Source organism: Zea mays, chromosome 6, assembly GCF_902167145.1.
Source record: "Zea mays cultivar B73 chromosome 6, Zm-B73-REFERENCE-NAM-5.0, whole genome shotgun sequence".
NCBI classification, from domain to species: domain Eukaryota; kingdom Viridiplantae; phylum Streptophyta; class Magnoliopsida; order Poales; family Poaceae; genus Zea; species Zea mays.
Genome location: NC_050101.1, coordinates 141,474,764 through 141,491,141, shown reverse-complemented (window position 1 = coordinate 141,491,141; position 16,378 = coordinate 141,474,764). Strand labels below are relative to the sequence as shown.

The window sequence follows — 16,378 nt, the reverse complement described above, 5'->3', positions numbered from 1 at the left end:
CCATGCGTGGCCCCGTCGACCCTGCCTGCACCAAGCGTAGCCTCGTCGCCTGCGCCTGCGCCTTGCGTGGCCCCGTCGACGAGCACAACCCTGTCGCCTCTTACTGTGTCCCATTCGGCACGCTTCGCCATCCCCACCCACGTCTACCGCTGCCGTGGGTGGACTAATCCACCAGTCCCATCCCTTTGTTGGTTTGTGCCTGTCGGTGCACCATCCGGTTGCCATCCACCATGACCACGACCACGTCCACCTGATGGTGACACTTAGCTCAGTCGGAGTTCTCTGCCCTGTCAACCGGCTGGTTCTCACAGTCAATGCTGCTCCGGCTCCCTCCCCGATCCCCTCCTCCGTTTGTGCTGCTCTCATTGATCCCCACTAGTGTCGTGCGATGGAGGAGTATGCAGCCCTGTTGGCCAACCACACTTGGGACCTGGTGCTACGTTCACTGGGCACTAACATGGTTACCAACAAATGGATCTGCTGCCACAAGCTCACCTCGGACGGCTCACTCGATCGCTACAAGGCTCGTTGCGTCCTTCGAGGCTTCACTCAACATCTCAAAGTGGACTACGTCATGACCTTCAACCTCGTCATCAAGTTTGCCACCGTTCGGACCACTCTCTCCCTCGTCCTCTCCCGGAATTGGGCAGTTCATCAGCTGGATATCAAAAATGCCTTTCTCCATGGCACTCTAACCGAGACGGTCTACTGCAGCTAGTCCTCCAGCTTCGTTGTTTGATTGAATCCACTAGCCTGAACCTAGTCTACCGGTTGAATCGCTCTCTGTACGACCTCAAGCAGGTACCGAGGGCTTGGCACATTCGCTTCGTCTCCTACTTGGTCTCCCTTGGCTTCGTCGAGGCCAAGTCGGACATGTCCTTGTTCAACCATCGACGGAATGATGACACCACCTACCTTCTCTACGTCGACGACATTGTGCTCACGACGTCTGATACTGCACTCCTTCAGCGCACGATCACCACCCTTCAGTGCGAGATCGTAATGAAGGACCTGGGCTCTCTCCACCACTTCCTCGGGAAACCAACGCAACGCAGGTATGCCCTCGACATTCTAGAGCTAGAGTGGGCTTGTATGTTTGCTTGCAAGCCTTGCTCCATGCCTGTTGACACTCAGTCGAAGCTCTTCGACGACGATGACATCTCGATCAACGATGCGAAGGTCAACTGGAGCCTCATTGGTGCTCTCTAGTACCCGACGTTCTCTTGGCTCGACATCACCTACATCATTCAGCGAGTGTGCCTGCACATGCACACCCTACAGAGACCCACCTCACCGCTCTCAAGCAGATTCTCTACTACCTCTGTGGCTCCATCCGACCACAGAGCCCCTAACAACTTCCCTAAATCCCTCCCAATTTTGTGATAGCCCCAAAACACCCCTCATTTTTAGTTACAAATAGGGAGATTTTTAGTTCTTCCAATAATATTTCCCATTGACACATCACCATTCCCACTACCACGTTGCCAATTTTATTTCCTGCCCCCATCGTCACTACCCCGCCATCCTGTCATCTACCCATACGTCGTCGGCCATGCAGTGCTAGCTATCCACCCTTCGCTGGCCCATCTGCCTACGATGCCCCATCGCTGGTGTCACACTCCGTCCCCCGCCACGCTCCGCTACCTACCAGCGACGATACAATGGAAAAAAATAACGTGATGAAGATTATCTAGGTCAAAGATTACATAACACTCGAATGAATATGGGCGTCAAAGATTATCTGACCTAGTTTATTTTTTTGTATATATTTAAGAGAACTGTTGGAGATCAAAAGAAAATCCACCTCCAATAAATTTTTAGGCTGCTACCAAAAACCATGTTTTGGGGCGATGTTTTGGAAGTCTTTTGACTAGTAGTCATCGAAGGTAAGATCCTTAACCTATGCCCTTTTGAGGCACAGCCAGCATGATTATTAGAAGTTGTAGTACTCAGCGGTGACTATTCTGGCCAGCCAGCCTTTGGACCCATTCCAGTGGTGGCGAAGATAATGTGGAGAAATGATACACGGGTTGCTTCTTTGATCCCATTTGGCATGAATTTGCTTTGGTCCTAAGATAATATGATGACCAACTGTCATGCAGCAGCTTTTACGGCGGTTATACCAAAAAAAAAAATCACGAGCATCCATGTCCGATGCACCCGTTGCTTAAAAAGAAGTGCAAAAGTGGTTGACCAACTGGTCTAAAATCTCACTACGATGGTGATTCTATAAGAATTAAATACGATTTGAAGGAACTCAATCCTTTGCTCCAAATAGTCAAAATTTCTTTATTTTTTCTTTGTTTTAAAGGAGACCTAATCCATGATATATAGAGAAATCCTTTAACTGCGGCACTTAGAGCGACCATCTTATGTCGCTGACCGTGTAAATGAACGCATGTATGGTGCAGGTGGTTGGTCTGGAGGAAAGACTTTCTTTTTGCTGAGGCTATCCGCAACCGTTACCCCTAAATTTTTCCCCCTATATCACTTTTCCCCCCTATTTTCTCCCCTATTTTTTCATCTCCCGCAGCGGTTCCCCCTAAATACTCCCCCTATACCCCACTACCACTATAAAATATCATTTTCTATACCAACTATCAATTTTTTATCTACTAACAATTACTCGTGGACCCACAGCACAGTGTTTAAGGTGATGAACAGTGACACGCTAAATCTGAGGGGAGAGAGAAGGAGACCGACACGTAGGGGTCGCTGTAGGGGGCACCGCTGCGGCTATAGGGTGCCCCCTACGCGCCGCATGCAAGGGGAGGGGGCTGCGTAGGGGGTTGCGCATGCTGCCATGGACGTTGGCAGGTTGGTTGCACTTTGCTTGCACCCAGAGCATACCGTTGGTCGTGGTGGGTAGACTGGTCATTTTCTAATGCACTTCGCACGCACGGTGGCACTGCATGCGCCGCAGCGGCAGGTTTCAATTCATAGGATGGGAAGCACAGCATGTGCACCCCCACCATCCAAAGTGATTTCTCTACTGCATCCATGTTCCACGGAATGTTACTAGTAATCGGAAGAAGAAAAAAAAAAGGGAATCATATGCGTTCTGCAGTGCGCTTGCTCCGCTCTGGACATGGCTGTAGTTGGGGAGCAGGTGACGGGCGTAGGGCAGCTGCGTGGTTGGGTTTTGTGAAACGAGACGAGACGCGCCAACGAAATGAGTTTTGATCAGTTGGGTTCTCGTCGGGTCAAGACTGGTGACTGCACTCCCTTTCGGCGCTTCCGGCCGCAGGCATGCAGCGGTGCCGAGGGCGGGCCCTAGCGGTGGCAAGCAACGTCCTCGGTAGATATGCGTGTTTTTTTTTCATGTTCTCTTTTACACGATTTTCTACTTATATCTTATTTCTCTTAGTCATCATTTTTCATATCTCGTACTCTATACATAAATACTTCTATTAAATACATTTTATTTTTAATTTTTGTTTGTCATTACTCTCAAATATACCATATATATTTTAGTTTTGCTATTTTTTTGTTTAAACTATTAAAAATAGATAGAATAGATGAGAGAGAAACTCTCTATCTAGAGAATCTAGCATAATCCTCTAAATATAGAAAATCGTTTAGAGAACACTAAAGGGTGCGTATAAAATCTAGGATAAAGGATATTTTAGGGGCTCTTGTTGGAGACGGCCTGAGGTGGCCACCACAACTGTGTTACTAGTACTACTATCGTGCGATCATGTGCTTTCTAATAAGACTGTCACCAATAGTCTTCTCTATCACAGCTCTTATTCCAAACTCCACCATATAAACAGTGCATTCTACAGTGGAAAATCGTGTTTTGCATGGTTATATGCACGATCTGGTAGACATGGTCTAAAGGCTAATTCCAACGTCCGGAGAGCAAGATGGAGCAACATGCACGCTGAAATGTTGAACGCAGTCGACCTTGATCTAGGATCCTGAACAACGTGATTGAGTTGTTGTCGCTCTCCACACGACACTCCTCCTCCTCCAATAGACCAAGATCGGCTCCTAGAATCCGCATCGAAGATTGCGAGGCGAGAGCGAGATTGCGAGCATCTAGCGACCGACGACGCTACCGTTCTAAGTCAAGGTCTCAGGGAGGTAGGGACTCACCAAGAGATGCTAGGTCAGGCAGGGAATAACGTCTGAGGCTGCAGTGCAAGGTTAGGGAGCAGACTAAGTGTCTGTTGAGTTACTCACGGTCATAGAGTCACACCACACGGGATAGCCGCAGTTGGGCACTTGGGCTGGCCGGCTAGGCCTTTCACGTTTCCACCTTTGATGCGTACACTACAGGAAGTATCCAAGGTTCTTAGCGGGGCGGCTGGTCTGTGGGTTTCGGGGACGGGGAATGGGTAACCATACTCAGCCCCGCTAGACCCGACGTGTAATGATTTTGTACCATCTAGATCCCCATGTGGATCAGATTGGCTCCATCCTCTCCCCCCTAATAGAGGAATTCTCCACGGGGAATCGGGAATCAGGTCCCTATTACCATCTCTAGTCACATCAAGTACTTTGTATGATCATGTGTGTATGTATCATTCTACATGATATGATCGTTGAGGATAAGCATGGAGGAGCATACGATGTGGGCCATTATGAGATAATTGAGTCCTCTGTTGCCACATAAACAATCACTTGTGAGGCACTCACGATCTTTGCAGTCATCCTTTACCTTGAGGTCGTAGTCTTTGCTAGTCTAGTATATGATCAGCTACAAAAAATGATTTAATAGAGCATATCTTGGATCCGCACCATAGCAATTAGATTTTTTTATGAATCATATAGTTTTTTTTTCAAGCCATGTATTTTTTAGTTGTTCTTTATGAAATATGTAATTTTATTTATTTAATTATGTACTCGGATGTAGTTATTATATTTTAATGAATCATTGTATTTTATTTAACTGGCCTCAGGCCTGTGTCGCGTCCACGTACGGCATTGGAGATACGTGTCACTCATGAGGAACAACTGGCTGCCAATGCCACACGGTGATGCACGGTTGGTGGAACTGTGGAAGAAACTCCAGCGCATGCAATGCTGACTGACTCGCCGTTACTCGTGGAGTGTCGTTGGCACCGACACACCGTAGTTCCGGGAGCAAACCCGGCGACAGATCCAGTCGGTGCGCCACCGACGACGCGGCTAGGGGGGAGTTGCTTGCTGTTGCTGGTACTGGTACTGGTACTGGACCGCACCAGCAGGGGGCCGGGGACCAGAGATGGAATGGAATGCGGTGGTGGTAGGCCTAGGCGAGGCGACGGGCGGCAGGCCGGCGCCGTGGACATATTCCCCTGGGGCTTCTTTTTTGCACATTTGGGCACGACCGTGGACGACGCGCACGCGCGGAATGGACGGGCCACTTTTTGGTCTTGCTGGGTTTCTATCGTAGTGGCCCTTCCACTGCCGGTCCATCGAACACAGTTGAATGATACGAGTGAGCCAGAAACTAACGCGCAGTGAATTATTGTATTATTGACCCAATCGAGGAATATATGAAATAGATTAACAGAACCACTACATGAGCCGAATTCCTAGTTGTATCCTAACATATTTAGGGCTAGTTTGGGGTCTGTTTGGTTGGGCTGTGGCTGTGAAAAAAGTTGCTGTAGGCTGTGGAAAAAGTTGCTGTATGCTGTAAGCTGTTAAAATGCTAAAAACCGTTTGGTGGAAACCACTAAAAATCATTAAAAATTCTTCGATATATGTTTTTACAGTTTCATCCGAAAAACCACTAAAAACAGGTCTAAGAGTGCTTTCAGATTTGCACTATGAGAAAGTCGGCTTTTAGAAAAAACTGCTTCCTGGATTCAGCCCTTTGGTTGGCTTTTGGCTTTTAGAGGACAAAAGCCAAAACCAAAAGTCAAACCAAACACACCCTTAGGAATCTCAATTTTCCAAGAGATTTGTATTTCTCATGAGAAAATGAACTAATTTCCTTTAAAAAAATATAAATTCCTTGGAAAATTAGGGTTCCTAAACTAGCCCTTATAAACTTATGATCAAAGGCGTGCATGCATTTCCGTAATCCTAGTTGTATCCTAGCCGGCGGCCTCCACAACCCCCTCCCCCAGCCAACGGCCTCCACTGCCCCACCCAACGTCGCAGCTCCACTCACAATCGGAGGAACTGCTCTACGACCACCTTCCCGCGGGTCAGTGGACTCCCCCACTACCACATCACGCACTCCATGAAGATAAGTAGTGAGCATGCGCGAGGCCTCACGTATTCTCCTTTGTGTTCGAGCTCGAGCACGCGTGTACGCCAGAGTTGGAGTAATTCCCCGGAGAGCGTGGACGACCGTGAGGTCTCACGACACGTCGCCAGATCCGGTAACTCCTCCAATGTCTTTCCCTAGCATCTACGTTCCTCGTTCTTGCTCAGTAAGCAATATCTTTGTCAGGAGATCCCTGCTACGACTCGAAGGGAGACGAGGACTACGCGCGTGCCGGAGAGCAAGGACGATTGCAAAGCCTCTGGACGTGCTGTCAGGTCCGGTAATTCCTCTAATGTCCTCCCATAGCACCTGGGTTCATGTATCATCTAATTAGACCCATGCCTATCGTCGTGTGTCTGTAAAGTTCTTCCATACTTGGCTTTGAACCATGATTGTTCACTGTTTCCGAATAACCTGTTGTTCCATGATATAATGATTGTTCACTGTTTCTTTGAGGCATAGCTGAGTTTGCTTAGAAATTGCAATTAGTAGGTTTCCGAATAACCGTGAGATAATCTTACTGTCATTCTATCATGTAATGTACAAGGACATAGCCACAGATGTAATCCTTACATCTCCTGAATGAATTATTCTTTCACATTTTAGCTGTGCAGCCCACTTCCTGTTTCATTACTTCAGTGTAGTGTTTATCACTCCATCTCCATTGTTCTGCAAGGAAGCATTCGAGCTGCTCAAATCTCATAAGGTAGAACCTTGAGTGGAGTTCTGAACAAGTGCATCCAAGTGTGAATTTTCATGTGAATTAACTACACCAGTAACCAATTCTTATTGCAAAGGTGTTGCGTGCCGGTCTCATTTTAGTGAATAACAGATTACTCTGCTTTGAGTGTGCCTGTGTCATGTATCTCATTCTTTATCAGTTAGTTATATCATTGTTCAACAACATTTCTGCGAGCAGAAGCTGGTTCTCTGTGAAGGAATCACATGAAACAACATTCAAATTGCAGAGACCACCATGGCGGTAAATCATGTCTGCTACATCATTTTTGAATAAACCCTATGATTCACTACCTGCTTGTCGTCATCTTTAAAGATTGTCCGAACCCCGTATAAACATCTGTTGTACCAGCTGCAGCGAGCAAGCCATATTTCTGCTTTTATCAAGTCTTTTATTTCTGCAAAATATTTCATGCGACCATTCTTGCAATGGTTTATGTTTAGTATTTTGTTGCCTTAATCTTGGATCTCCTGTGAACTTGCAATGGTGGTTCTTTTGTACGTGTTGAACAAGTATTCCTAAACTTCTTTTCTTTCTGCGAAATATTTCATGTGATCGTTCTTGCAATGTACTCTCCGTCCCTATAGGTCTTTGGCATTTGGTCGAGGCGAGGCTGGCTGCCTGCCACAGGTCACCTCAACCTTGTCTACTGGTGCAGGCTGTAGCGTGTATGACAGGCTAGCAGCTAATTAGCAAGTCATAGTCACTTGTTTTTTTCATTCATTGTTTGAAGTATACAGCACAACCTACGTGATTGAGGAAGTGAGGATTTATGCTTCATTTTTCACAACTTATATTTAGTTAAATTGTTGATTTAGTGCATAATCTGTAAGGATTTCTTTATGGAGGAAACAAAAACCGACATGGTAGTAGTGGTGGTTCTGATGGCCCAGAGGACGAGTCTTTTAAGCAATCGTTATATGAGTTTTGGTACTGTTGCTTGGGTAGATGTGAACGAATATGAGACTCTGCAACCTGACAAGATTGCTATGGATGGAGGGGAACAAAATCTGAAGGTAAGCTAATAAGTATTTGCTCAGAGAACAGCCTGAAGAAGTGAAGATCTCAATGCATTCCATGAACTCTTATAGCTCATTTGATCTTAGGCACTATACTTGCAAGTGATTCCTCTGCTCCGTCTGTTGCCCTTTGAATAGGAACTCAACTCAATGTTCTCAAAGCCTGTGAAAGAGCATTTGTCAACTGATGAAGGAGAGGTAGACGACCTAGCTGTTATTTCGATGGATAGCAAAGGCATCGATATCCGTGTCCAACAAGGTGCACAGGTGCAACTTTCTGAAAAGGGTGCCGGGGCTTTAACGACTCTTGCTAAGGTAAGCACTATTATGACATCTGAAAAATCTTGAAAAACTTGGGCTAAAAGCTTGGCCAACACATCAAGAAACAGATTCTATAGAACAAAGTATGTTGTAAAATCTACTTCCTCAGCTTTCAAATTATAGTTCACTTTAGCTTCGTCCGATGTCGATTTGGTTCAGTTCATTTCTACATGAAATATGTCTTGAAAGTGCATTTATTCCCTCACTTCCCAAAATTATAGTTCACTTTAGCTCCATGACATGTACTCCTACAGTTCTCTGGTTTGGGTTTATTTCACTTTTCTTGAAACAAACAAATGCCATTTTGGTTATTTTACTGAATTATATTATATGCCATAATGCTACATGGTACAATGTTCTAATTATTATTTCCTAAAATGCACAACATGTTTTTCCCTTTTTCTTGAAACAGGGACAACGTAGTGTCCTAATTTACTATTTTCTTTAGATTTCGTTGTTATGCTTGTTTCTACTACAATTCTCATGGCATGGCACTGAGAAGCTCTCTTTGTTCTCTGTATCTGCGTATCATGTTACTTTTATGGATAGTAGTCTTGTTTGTTGTTTTTCGCTTCATTACCTGTGGGCATGACCGAAATATTATGTTTCAGATATTTCTGGTTGTTGGTCTAGGAATGCTTCCTATTTTGCCAAAACACCTTGTCGATAGAGCTTGCAAACTTTTACTATCTGAAGAATGAAGATTTGATATGTAGTTCACTGGAATCTTCTTGCATGATGGGATTTGATTGAATTTCCTTCTATGTGCACAAAAACCAAGAGCATCTAACATGCCAACAATTCAAGCTGGCAGCAGTCTACACTTGGAATAAAGGATGTGTTAATTGCAACCGTCGTTGATGTCGCGCCTTGTGCTCCGCCTATGAGATGAAATGCTAGCTCATTGGATGACATGCGCAACCCAAATTCGATTTGGCCAGGTTGTTGTTTATTGTGTGGTTTACTCTCCCTGTGAATTGGTTGATGTAGTGCGTACATGTGTGTGAATATGTTTGTGTTTGGATTTCAGTTCGTAGAGAAGAAGGCGACATGTATGTGTTCGCGATTTGGGAAGTAGGTGCATGGTATTTGTGAGTTGATGATTTGTTTTGAAGTGAGTTATGCAAAGAGCGTATTGGTTCTATGCATGCGATGTGTGATTATGTTGATGAATGTGATATAAGTTTAGTGTTTCAAACGGTTAGTTGATATGTTGTATCAGTGTTGTTGGTGTTGCTTTCGCTTGTATGGCGAATTGATGCTTCGCTTTAACAGTCCTGGCATTCTATACTTAGTGGGTGTGTAAATATTATGTTGATCGGTTATAGGTCCTGTATGAGTGATATTGCTGCCCAAAATTGTTTGGAAGCGAGTAGCGTCAATAAGTTGATTTCCGTGGAAATCGGAGAAACGACCCGACAAAATATACATGTAAGAGTTTTTGGTCTTAGGTAATAAAGTGTGGTTTCGTTGACGTCTATTCTTCATGATAATGCTCCATGTTTTAAATCAAATAAAGATGTGATGTTTATTTGGTTGATGCGCTACATGAGTTGGTCGGTAAAAGTAGTTAGAGAGCTAGTCAAACTGCATGTACCCATGTTCTGAGTTCTAGGTGTCCCATGAATGTTGAGACTAGTTTTGTTAGTCTTATGCTTAGCTAAGAAACATGTAAGACATATATATGGTTTAGTGTTTTCTTAATTCATGAGCTATGTCGGGTTAAATAGGAAAGAGTGGTGAATGTGCTTGTTAATTGTATGTTTGTAGCTCTAGTGATCCAAATGAATTGAAGGTAATTAGTGAGTTGACTTTGGTGCTTATTGTGTGGTTTTATCTCTCAAGAACGGTAAGGATATTATAATATTCTAAGTGTCAAGAACATGATAACTGTAGAAACTAAATAGGAGTGAAGTTAGAATACTTTTCGTTTGGACTGCAGGTACAGTTTTTTCCGTGCCATTAGTTTGGTGAACTAAACTATATTTTATGTAGAAATGTTCTATACAAAAGTTGTAGATAACGTCTTTATCTTTCTTGTGTTAAAATTTCATGGCCATAGGTCTAATAGTTTGGAAGATATGCTTCTCACAAGTCTAATATTAGAATCTATCCATGTTTTGACTAGATTTAAAAAATGACATTGTTTGTCCAAGTTAAACTAAGATTAAGCTCTTAGTAATTATAAGTAAGTTGTAGTACTTTTATTAATCTTTCTATAAAGTTATGGATCACGCTTTTTGGTGGTCTACATCTTCATTTATAGATGTTTGAAGTATGAGGTCTGAATCTGTCCAAATCTGGACAGAGGCAACTTCTTTGTGTTGAATGACCTTGATAGAGATTGAACCACCTTGAGGTGATTATAATTTTTTTGTAGACAATTTTATTAGATTTCCATAAAGTTTTAGATCACATGTTTTTCATGCCTGAATCTCTGGTTATGGCTAAAATTAAGTACTGACTGTGTTGCTATCCAGAATCTGCAAGTGTTTAGTGTTGAGGAACTATTATTTAGATGTGGCCTTAGCCTCGGTGAACTGGCAGTCTTCATTAGTGTGGTGTTGATCCTCCAAGATGCATGCCACAATAGAGGCATGTAGCTTCATAACTTTCTTTCATAGCACCTCTAGTTCTTCATTGTCACCAGCCATGGAGAGATTAGTAGATCGAAATCATAGTGGCCGAGTGACAGAAATAGACATGGGCTAGAATGACACACATTATGTCATGTCGAGGTGGTGGACGTGCAACATGGAGCATGACTGCATGGAAGCCAAAGACGATCGATGAGATCGGCGCAACAAGATGGGCATCGAAAGATGCACAACATGGTTACGATCTTGATACCATGAGAGTGGATACTAACTCACACAATGAGTTATTGTATTGGTCCAACCATATGTATATGTTGGATCTGTGGTGGAGATGGCGATTTTGACGCCTAGGGCCACTATCTAAGTGCCAGGGTCGTGCGAGAGGGGGTGCTAGCTGTTCAGTGGAACAGGGCTCCTAAATCCTGAGGGCCCCAAAAATTTCAAAGCTACAATCTGTTGCTCACGTAATTTTGTCAGTCCATGTCGTCTATGGCCGGTACTGGCGTGTGCCAGAGTCTCAACGTGTGCTAGCCTAGTAGGCTAGTAGCATGCTAGGAGAGTATGAGTGCATGTTTGCACTCTGCAGTCTGCCACAAGCTGCTAGTGAGTGGTGGCCAGACAAGCTTGCTGCGTCACTGCGTCTGTGAACATTAGGCCACTAAGAAAACAAGGTAAAATTTTAAATATTTTTTCTTTAACTAGGTTTGTTACTTTGTTTGATTATATATTGAAATATAAATTGATTAGACCTTTTCAATTATTATTGGACATCCTTATAAACTAAATAATTTTATTGCATTTATCTTTTTTATGTATGTGCACCATTTGGTTTAGTATTCCGAGATCCAACTACCGATCATGCCTAATTCTCGTTCCAAAAGGCGTAAGAAGAGACAAAGAATAGAAGATTTAATTCAGTCTCAAAAGGAAGCTATAAATATATTTACTATTGAAAATTACAAGTGCCCTCAGTCATTTAATCAAGGCCCAACTTTGATAATAATGCTGACAATGGTCCTTGATATGGCCAAATGGATACGAATAATATGAGCATATAATTGAAGAATTTAATTCAAGAAACACTAAAAAAATTATTTAAGTGAAAATTATGCAACCAAAAATTGAATATATATATATATATATTTATATATCTTAATGTTATCTAATATATTCTAAATTTTATAGTATTGTAATGGTGAGCCTTTATTCTAGAGTTTGCACAGGGCCCTTAATTTTGCCAGCACGGCCCTGCTAAGTGCCTATGTCACCCATATATAGTTATATGTGTCAATATTTTTTAGAACCAAACAATAATAGTACATCTTATTGAAATAACATTCTTAATAGTCAAAAAAATTGTTCTTCTCAATTTGAAACATCTTGATAGCAAGGTCATCAAAATCATGACAATTAGCAAATTTAGGGTCAAATCTCACATCAGTAATGAATAGATCAAGTTGTTCTCAAAGCCACATAAGTTCATAGTGACCAAAACCAATAACATACATCTTTGATTATTTTATTAGTTGATCTCCATTAGAGCTAGCGAAAGAATTCTTTGGATCTAGACAAGCAATGCATATCAATAGTTGAGTAAACCTTTCGGTGAAGTGATAGTTTAGTTCCATAATAATTTTGTTATTTTACCATATTAAATATCTCATATCCACTTCTCCTTGAGTGACACCTAAGAGTAATGGTATCCTCCATGTTTGATATAACAATGTTATGTTGGTGACAAAAAAATCTTTACCTCCTCAAATAATTCCCCCCAACCATTCTCTCGTATCTCATTAATTTGTTGCAATGTAATTCTAATGCTTACAAAATTAGTATGCATCTATAGTCATATTATATCTTACAATTGTGCAATTATAAATCAGAGCAAGTATGTACATGAAGCAAAATCAAGGAAGTAGCAAATTTAAGATTACCTTGTGGTGTTGATTGCCCGTGCTAAGGGGAAAGGTGCCTAGTTAGCAACTCTTCCTCTGCATATGGCGTTCATGTGTGTGCAGTGGCTGCATAGTTGTGCTCACACGTGTGGCACAACGTTGTCTAGCTAGCCGACTGCTTTGGCGCTGTGGAGTGTCATGCCGCACTAAAGTGCTAGATTAGAATCGAGTGTTGTGTCGCGCTGGAGTGTCCAACTACTGGTGCGATGACTGTGGAGTTGCTATGGCGTGTGGATGCTGGCTGGATCTCTTGAGTGCTGACTCCCGAAGTTTAGCTACCAAGGTAGTGTTTGGTTCACCATGGTTAATGGTATCGCAATGAAAGTTAAAAAGCAGTGGATTCCAAATCAATGAATACCATCGCATGCTTTGCTTGGTTGAGTTTTGTAATACTTTTTGATTCCAATACACTGTTTGTTTTGGAAACCAATGTAACATAATGAAATTAAGAATGTGAGTTTTGTAACATTTTTTATTCCAATACACTTTTTAATATAAGAAACCATTCAACATCATTCGTGAACATAAAAATTCAGTATTTACCATCATTCAACATCATTCCCTTCATGAACATTCAACAACATTCAAAACTCATAAAAGTTTTTACCACATTGAAATCTACCGACATTCAACAAACCACATTGAAAGGGTTTGAAAGCTACCGACAGATACAATACCACATTCAACACCATTCGTGAACATTCAACAACATTGAACATCATAAAATTTCAGTTTTTACCATCATTCAACAACAACATATGAAGAATACTAAAGCTAAAAGGATTGAGACCAACTAAACCAACAACAACTTCCAAAGCTCCATCATTGAACAGCAAGACCAGCACCTTCACTTTGACCTCTCTCTCTCTCTTTGCTGCTTCATCTGGCATAAATGAAACAATTAGCGAATTAAACCAAGATCAAAACTAGCCATGTACATTTCTACAAACAAAATTCTAGTTACCACGTAGCATGTTGATAATGTATTCACTCCTCAGTGGTTCTGGAAGTGCAAACAACATCCCATTTGATCTGGCATCCTGACAAACACAACAGCTGCTTTGATAACTTCTGAGCTTGTAAATTCAAGTCTTTGGACCTCATTGATCACCTTCTATCTTGGTTTTTAATGTGGATCCTCATCCCTTGCCTTCTCTTGGTTGGATGCCTCATGATCCATAGCTTGTGCCATTTTTCCAATTGACATGGTGGCAACCTTCAGATCACCACTCACTTCATTGAACACATCAAGAAGCGGGTCACTTGATTAGGTCTTCATTCCTTTCAATCTTTCTTCCGCTTCTTGGAGCTAGATGATGTTGAGTCAATAAAACGCCTCGGTGTCTCTACAAATGTCATATCCTCTCCATCCTTTTCATCATTAACATTTACATGAACTAACTCTTCTTCCAAGTTTTTAACAGCATCTGTCATGTCTTCCACACCTTCACCTATGGCCATGTCCATGGAATATACCATTGAAAGTTCATCATAGTAATGAAAGGAGACTCCATACAACCCTTTTGCATCTGGATTATTCTATGAAAAACAAAGACACATCATCACTAGCAGATACAAGACTGACATAAATGTACAATTTAACCTCAGTATCATCACCAATAGATAGATTAATTATATATAAGATACTAGAAAAATAATTGTACAATTATCACCAGCAGATACTAGAAAAATTATAACTGTACAATTATAATTGTACATAGATACTAGAAAAATAACAACACAATTATCACCAGTAGATAGACATAACTGTACATAGATTAATTATCACCAACAGATAGTTTCAGTATCATACAATTATAACTATACAATTTAAAATAGCAGCATCTACTAGAAAATTTATATATAAGCAACTGAAAAGTATATAGTCTAACATGGCACACAATGGCTTAAAAGTTCACATACACGGATTACAGTGTGGTTGGGATCTCTGAAGCACACATACACATATTATTTCTACTGCCAACTTGTGTCCATACAAAAATTCAGAACAAGAAAAGTTATACCACTAAGTCAGCAACAGAAAAGTACCTTGCAATGTGTCTCATATTCTTGTTTCTCGCACTGAATCATCTTCTTGGTAGGATCCCATGTGAACCCACTCTTGTTCAACATCTGCTCCAAAGCAGAATACTTTGTCTTGAAGTATCTTAACCTTGAATCGATATGAGAAGTTGCAGAAATTCTTGAATCAGGTAGCTTTTCAGCGAGGCGAGCTTCAAGTACTGAAGTGTAACCATTCTTGAAACTCCCATCACTCCACCTCGGATCGAAAGAAACATCAACCAATGCTTTGATCAGTTCATCATCTTCAACGCGGATCCACTTCCTTTTGTTTTCCCCTACCACGAATAGCAATAGAGCCCTCCAAAATGTCCATTCTGTATACAAATGGTGATAAGTCAGAAACACATATATAGTCAAAAATAGTAATAGAGCCATGAAAAGTACTTAAGCATCAATAGTACCATGAAAAATAATCAATGAGAAACCCTATAAGCATTATACATCCCCATTGCAAGAGTGTCTCGAAAAGTACTCCACATATTTGTTGTGGAGATTGAAAGTCGCCTAGACGGGGGGTGAATAGGGTGAATCTGAAATTTACAAACTTAAGCACACACTATAAGCCGGGTTAACGTTAGAATTAAATGCGAGTCCGAAAGAGAGGGCGAAAAACAAATCACAAGCAAATAAGGCGGATGACACGGTGATTTGTTTTACCGAGGTTCGGTTCTTGCAAACCTACTCCCCGTTGAGGTGGTCACAAAGACCGGGTCTCTTTCAACCCTTTCCCTCTCTCAAACGGTCACTTAGACCGAGTGAGCTTCTCTTCTCAATCAAACGGGACACTAAGTCCCCACAAGGACCACCACACAATTGGTGTCTCTTGTCTTGGTTACAATTGAGTTGATCACAAGAAAGAATGAAGAAGAAAAGCAATCCAAGCGCAAGAGCTCAAATGAACACAAGTTTCTCTCTCACTAGTCACTATTTGATTGGAATGATCTTTGGACTTGGGAGAGGATTTGATCTCTTTGATTGTGTCTTGTATTGAATGCTATAGCTATTGTAAGGTGTTTGAAGGCTGAAAACTTGGATGCCTTAAAGTGTGGTGGTTGGGGGGTATTTATAGCCCCAACCACCAAAAGAACCGTTGGTGAGGGCTTCTGTCGCATGGCGCACCGGATAGTCCGGTGTGCCACCGGACACTGTCCAGTGCGCCAGCCACGTCACCCGGCCGTTGGATTCTGACCGTTGGAACTTCTGACATCTGGGTCACCGGACAGTCCGGTGGTGCACTGGACAGTCACTGTTCACTGTCCGGTGCGCCTTCTGGCTCTGCTCTGACATCTGCGCGCACTGTAGCGCATTAACTGCTGTTGCAGACGACCATTGGCGCTGTAGTAGCCGTTACTCCGCTGGCACACCGGACAGTCCGGTGCTACACCGGACAGTCCGGTGAATTATAGCGGAGCAGCTTCCAGAATTCCCGAATGTGAGCAGTTTGGAGTTTGGTTCCC

At 42.3% G+C, this 16,378-nt stretch overlaps 1 long non-coding RNA gene and 1 pseudogene across 2 annotated transcripts; one reads left to right on the top strand and one right to left on the bottom strand.

Annotated features, from left to right (window-relative positions):
• The first annotated feature begins 6,092 nt into the window (after nt 1-6,092).
• On the top strand, nt 6,093-13,217 carry LOC118472248 (uncharacterized). Of its 2 annotated transcripts, none has more exons than XR_004850327.1 (3): nt 6,093-6,320; nt 6,392-8,278; nt 8,896-13,217. It is a non-coding gene; the product is annotated as an uncharacterized lncRNA (long non-coding RNA). The 2 variants fall into 2 exon arrangements; XR_004850328.1 differs by having other exon boundaries at nt 6,101-7,960; nt 8,102-8,278.
• A 903-nt stretch (nt 13,218-14,120) lies between these two features.
• Nucleotides 14,121-15,234, bottom strand: LOC109940549 (uncharacterized; annotated as a pseudogene).
• Nucleotides 15,235-16,378: the final 1,144 nt, after the last annotated feature.